The sequence below is a fragment of the Narcine bancroftii genome, chromosome 2 (genome assembly GCF_036971445.1).
Source record: "Narcine bancroftii isolate sNarBan1 chromosome 2, sNarBan1.hap1, whole genome shotgun sequence".
Lineage (NCBI taxonomy): Eukaryota > Metazoa > Chordata > Chondrichthyes > Torpediniformes > Narcinidae > Narcine > Narcine bancroftii.
In genome coordinates, this window is record NC_091470.1 from 300,605,378 (window position 1) to 300,611,377 (window position 6,000).

Consider the following 6,000-nt stretch of genomic DNA (forward strand, 5'->3'; position numbering starts at 1 on the left):
CCCGACATTCCACGGCGGCTGCCCCTGGCCCGACATCCCATGGTGGCTGCCCCTGCATCTGTTCCGCAATTCGGCAGTAACGTGGTATGAAATCTTGTACCCCATCTATTTCTTAAATATTGCAACAGTTCCTGCCTCAACTACCTCCTCTGGCAGCTTGCTCCATACACTGACCACCCTTTGTGTACAAAACATCCCTCAGGTTCCTGTTAAATCTCTCCTCACTCACCTTAAACCTCTGTCCTCCGATTACCCATTCCTGTACTGTGGGCAAAAGACTGTGCATTCACTCAATCTATTCCTTTTATGAATTTGTACACCTCTATGGGATCACTCTTCGTCCTCCTGCACTCCAAGGAATAAAACCCTAGCTTGCTTAACCTCTCCCTATAGCTCAAGCCCCCAGTGTCTGGCAACATCTTTGTAAATCTTCTCTGCACCCTCTCCAGATTGACAATATCTTTCTTGCAACCCTCTGACTAAATCTGAACACAATACTTCAAATGGGGCCTCACCAACATTTTGTTCAACTGGAACGCAACCTCTCAACTAATATACTTAATACTCTGACCAATAAAGGCCAAAGTGCTGAAAGCTTTTTTGACCACCCTATTTAATTTTGATCACTTTCAATATGCTATGCACCTGAACTCCTTGATCTCTTTTCCTTTCAACATTCCCCAGATCCCTACCATTCACTCTGTAGAGTCTACCCATGTTAGATTTCCTGAAATGCAACATCTCACATTTTTCTGGATTAAATTACATCAACAATTCCTCTGCAAAATCTTTCTGGGAAGATATAAACCTAATATTAAACAAAATCACAAAAAAAATATAGCAAAAGATCCAAAAAATGTTCTGTTAAATAATATAAGAGACAAAAAATTAGGACTATAATTAGACAAAGCCCAAATAAAATTTATAATGATAGCACTAGCAGTAGCCAAAAAATGTATTATGACAACATGGAAAATGGAAACAAGCCTTAAAATACAACAGTGGTTTACAGAAATAAACAAGTGTATTCCATTAGAAAAAAAAAATACATACAATCTGAAAGACAAGTGTACATTATTCAAACAAATTTGGGAACCATACATAAAATATGTCGGAGAATGCCGACCACAAACCTCCATCTCTTAAAACGACATGATTATGAGCCCAATAAGATTTAAATATGTGAAAGTGGATGATACAACTTTTATCTTTTTTGATTTTGTTATTTCTTTGTTTTATGTTTTTATTATTATTTATTTATTTTTGAAGGGGGTGGGGAAGGGGAGAGGGATGAAAGGGAGGAAAAGGGGAGGAAAGAAGAAATATCACTATGTATATATTGATGATGTTCAATTGCGGATGTTGTTATTGATGTGACTCAGTGCAAGAATTTTATTTTAATTAAAAAAACAATTCCTCTGCAAAAGTGCTCAATCAATAAAGATCCTGCTGCAACCTTTGGCAACGGTCTTCACTACCCAAATTTCAGACACTTTAGTTCTATCCACAAACTTATTAACCATTCCATGTATATTTATTGATATATATCTCCTCCCTCAAAATACTCTCTAGTAACTTACCAACCACGGATGTTAAGCTCACTGAGTGCAATTCCTAGCCTCTTCCCCACATTTTTTTCTTGAATAGAGGTTTACATTTACTACCCTCTATTCTTCTGGCACTCACATATACTTAATGACAACTCAAAAACCTCAGCCAAGGCACCAGCACTTTCCTCTCCAACTTCCAGCAGTGTCCTCAAATATATCTGATAAGGCCCAGGAAATTTGTCCACCTTCAACACCTTCTTACCCATAATACTGACTCTTCTGAAGACACTACTATTGACTGGCCCAAGTTCTCCAGTCCTAATATCCACAGGTACACATTTAGATCTTTGCTTACCTCCTGCAGCTCTACATAGAGTTGACCACATTGATTCATGTGGAGTCCCAAATTTTCACTGGTTACCCTTTTTCCTTTCTGTACTTATAAAATCTCAGGATTATCCTTAATGTTACCTGCAAGATCTGTCCCACCTATTGTCCTCCTGATTTCTGTTTTTATTTTGCTCAACAGCTCCAAAACTTCTCCAAGTTTACACTTGACCCCAGCTGCTTATACCTGCCACAAGTCTTCTTCTGCTCCTTGTTTTTTTTTTAATGAGGAGAACTGAAAATTTATTATCTATCTTTCTTTCGAATTTATTGTTTGTTTTCTGTGCAATTAAGAGGCTGGTGTTAAAGCATATTAGCTCCTGTCTAAGTGGTGACACAGATCTATTCTAATTTGCCTACATCAGCAACAGGTCTATGGCAAGTGCCATTTCACTGGTTCTACACAAAAGCCTGGAATGCCTGGACAGTAAAGATGTTCTTTATTGACAACAGTTTGGCATTCAAATACATCGTGCCTCAAAACTCCAAGACCCCACTGTGTAATTGGATTCTGGATTTCCTCACCTCCAGACCACAATCAGTCATGATTAGTAAGAACATTTTCTCCACAATCTTCATCAGTACAGGGCTGCTTACTTAGCCTTCTGTTCTATTCACCTCACACTAATGACTGTGTAACGCAGTACAAAAACTGCACCATTTACAAATTTGCTGATGAGAGTGGGTTGTATAAAAAAAGAGCGAGGAGACAGCACACAGGAGGGAGATTGGAAACTGTAACAACAAGGTTTCACTCAAGGTCACCAAAACCAAAGTGTTGATTGTTCACTTTAGGAAGGGAAGACCAAAATTAGATATTGTAGTGGCCATGTAGCGGGCTGAGTGGGCACACAGCACGGCAATGTGAACTGTCACCGGTGTGATTCTGCAGAACCCTAATGCAGACATCTGCCTACTCACCAAAGGACTGCACGCGAGGGATATTGAATGCTGAGGAATGGCACGTTGAGCTGTTGAGTCTCCTGCCGAAAGGCACGGGCAACTCACAAGGCTAAATTTTAACCTGCTGGTCCCGTGGATTGGCAGCAATCTCATAGTGACGTCCCATGGAGCCCAGGACAAGAGATAATTATTATCTCTTGAATAGTCCAAAAGGGTATTTGTTTCATATCTTTGTGGCAAGGCATACAGAACAGCAGAAAGAAAATCTATAACGTAAACTTAAACAAACAGGAAACAGGAGGGATAAAAGATGGTCTGGAAGTGAATATAGTGAGAAAATTCATCTGTCTTGACATTAAGGAAGGACCAACATACAATGATATTTGTATTCTCAAGGGCAATTCTTATCTGAGGCAAGATTTTCTGAGTATCCTTTTGCTGGAGAAGAAATGTGATGATGTAGGAAGAGCACCCAAAAAGAGCAGTGTATTTGCCTTAATTATCATTATCTTTGTACAGTTTCCTACCTGTGAATGATATATTTCCAGGGAGGTCTTGCTCATAATGAGCTCCCGCAGACATGTTTCCCACAGACTCAAGATTATTCTTTTGTAAGTTCCAACCCCTGTTATTTTCTTGGCTGCTGAATTTATGAAAATGAATTACAGGTTGAAATGTGCAGCACGTTAATGACTAATGCATACAACAAGGGCTTGGTTAGAATTCTTCAATTTCTACTGAATAGTGAAAGAATATTTCAATTGCCATGAGTAAAAGGTATAGGAACAACAAGATTCGCACCACCAGGTTCAGGAACAGTTGCTACCCCTCCACCATCAGACTCCTCAACAACAAACTCAATGAGAAACTTATCATTTTTTCTCTGTATTGCACAGTCAGTTTGTTTACATATCTTTCTTTGTTTACATTACTCACTTTGTTTACATTTCTCTCTTTTGTCTACGTATCTTTTCTTGAGTACAGTTTTTTTTGCGCTACTGATAAGTATAAATTCTGCCTGGGTCACAGGTAAAATAGAATCTCAGGGTTGTATGTGATGTCATGTATGTACTCTGACAATAGATCTGAACTTTGAACTTTTTTGAATTTTGAACCATGAAAGTTACCAGAATTGCAAATATAAGGGTTTTTACTTGTTTGACATACATCATTAATTGCCTAAAATATCATTAAAAAAAACATTTCAATAAAGACAACTGTTCCTTGTGCAAGTTCTACATCAAGAGATAGGCCATTTATCTAGTCATAACTACATTGAGTTCACTTGCTTATTTTGGTCAGTTTTTATATTAGATTTGGTCCCGTATTAATTCAAAACAGTAAGACAAATCCAATATAAGAATGGTGATGTCTCAGAACATACTAATGAATGAATTCTGGTGCCTTTATGAAAAATATTAAGGGTAAACTTTATTTGGGTAAGCCAAGTATTTAATAGATTAGGAAAGATTAACCAATATTTTACTTTAAAAGAAGTTGGAAATATCTAAATTGCTGACAAAAGAAAAAATTGAAATGCCAAATGTGACAGCTGCTGGAACTCTAAAGACACAATAGAAAATCTTGAAGATGCCTAGCTGGTTATACAGCCGCAATGGAGAAATAATGTTCCATGTTTCAGGTCAATGGAAGGCCATCAATTGAAACAGTTTATTTTCTTATTTCTCCACATACTACCTGTAAGCTGCCTGACCTGTTAAATATTTCCAGCATTTCCTATTTTAACTTAACATGAAATTTAAGCTTAGCTTCTTCATCTTAGCTAATTATACCATAACTCTTCTCATGAAAACCTTTAAATTTCATCTTCCAGAAATCTGATATTTGTACCAACAATCAGCTATTGCCTTTAGTGTAATATTATGTATAATTATAATCTAATTTTGAAGTGTTGAAGGGCACCTCACTCTCTAGAAATATTCTGTGTCAGATGTCATCACATTAAGACCTCTCCCAGCAATGCTGAAAAATTATTTACTTGCATGTCTATAGGTGCCTCGCATAACCTTGAGTGCCCTGAAGAACTTCATAGCCAACAAAGTAACCTCTGTACATTGTTGTAATATTTTATTGTTATTGGCTTCCTGCTGCTAACCCTCTTTTTATATGGAAGAATGGGAACAAAATCAAATACATGTATTCAGCTGAAGTAACCATAGCTATAGTTCGCTGATTGTTATTGATCTATGTCTGAAAACTGCTAAACTGCTACCTTGAAAAAAGCAATAATCCTCATCTCATGTTATTAATTTTATTGAATTTCAGGTTTACATGAATGTCCAAAAAATATCCTTTCATTTAAAATGCCATTTATTTTCAAGAAAAAGATTTGAAGGTTGGCACAATATTCCGCAGAATCACAAACGGAAATAAGGAAGCGTATAGGAGGGAGATAGATCAGCTCGTTGAATGGTGCAATAACAACAATGTCAAGGAGATGATTGTGGAATTCAGGAGGAATCAGGGGAACATGACCCAAACCTCATTGAGGGCTCAGTAGTGGAGAAGGCCAAGAACTTCAAATTCGTGAATGTCAACATCTCTGAGGATCTGTCGTGGAGCTTCCATGTTGATGCAATCACAAAGAAGGCTCACAAATAACTGTAATTTGTGAGGTATCTGAGGTGATTCAGTATGTCACAGAAAACTCTTGAAAACTTCAATAGGTGTACTGAGGAGAGCATTCTGGCTGGTTGCATCACTGCCTTGCAAGGAGGCACCAACTCTCAGGACATGAATAAATTCCAGAGGGTTGTTAACTCTGCCTCTGACATCACAGGCATCAGACTTCACTTCATCTACATGAGGCGGTGTCTTAAAAAAGCATCTATCCTCAAAGACCCCCACCACTCAGGCCATGCCCTCTTTACTCTGCTACCATCAGGGTAAAGGTACAGCAGTCTAAAGATGAGCACTCAATGGCACAAGGACAGCTTCAACATAGTTAATGAACCTCCATTGAAAAAAAAGTTCTAATTTGTATGATTGTGGCGGTCTTTTGTAGAGAGGTCATTAAAGTCCTGCTCCCCGAGTTTCAATGATCTCAGACTCTGTGCCCATGGTTCCTTATATGTAGCTAGAAGCATGGGGGTTCAATAATGACAATCCAGTGGATGAGTTAGGAAGGAGGACAGCTATC

General features: G+C 38.1%; 1 long non-coding RNA gene across 1 annotated transcript in view; it reads right to left on the reverse strand.

The window, feature by feature from the left end:
• Positions 1–2,918, reverse strand: part of LOC138752744 (uncharacterized) — a 52,539-nt gene extending 49,621 nt beyond the window's left edge. Inside the window, exon 1 of the long non-coding RNA XR_011350892.1 lies at positions 2,859–2,918. This is a non-coding gene — a long non-coding RNA (uncharacterized lncRNA). The remainder of the gene's footprint in view (positions 1–2,858) is intronic.
• Positions 2,919–6,000: the final 3,082 nt, after the last annotated feature.